This window comes from Ipomoea triloba, chromosome 16 (genome assembly GCF_003576645.1).
Source record: "Ipomoea triloba cultivar NCNSP0323 chromosome 16, ASM357664v1".
NCBI classification, from domain to species: Eukaryota; Viridiplantae; Streptophyta; class Magnoliopsida; order Solanales; family Convolvulaceae; genus Ipomoea; species Ipomoea triloba.
Window position 1 is genome coordinate 17,647,641 of NC_044931.1, and position 741 is coordinate 17,648,381.

Genomic DNA, 741 nt, shown 5'->3' on the forward strand with positions numbered 1-741 from the left:
AGGGCCTAATTGACTTTCAAGATAAATATTGCTGGCCTATTTGATACATTTTATGCAAAAAAAAGTGACATTTTAATTACCCGGTATTACAGGTCACTAAAGGTAATTATGCCTTGATGACGAAATTAACATGTTTATGTATCTAATTGCAACTTTAAAAAGTTTGAGGGTCTAATTGACTTTACAGATAAAGTTTGATAGCCTATTAGATATATTTTATGTAAAAAAAGGTGACATTTTTATTTACCTGTTATTACAGGTCACTAATAGGTAATTATAGCTTGATGACTAAATTGGCATGTTTATGTATTTAATTGCAACTTTAAAACGTTTGAGGGCCTAATTGACTTTAAAGATAAATATTGATGGCCTATTTGATACATTTTATGCCAAATAAAAAATTGACCTTTACATTTATCTGTTATTACAGATAACTAACAGGTAATTATGCCTTGATGACTAAATTGCTATGTTTATGTATCTAATTGCAACTTTAAAACGTTTGAGGGCCTAATTGAGTTGAAAGATAAAAATTGATAGCCAATTTGATACATTTTATGCCAAAAAAAAGTGACATTTTAATTACCCGGTATTACCGGTTAGTAACGGGTAATTATGCCTTGATGACAAAATTGGCATATTTATGTACATAATTGAAATTTTAAAAAGTTTGAGGGTTTAATTGACTTTACAGATAAAGTTTGATGGGCTATTTGATACATTTTATGCAAAAAAAAAAAA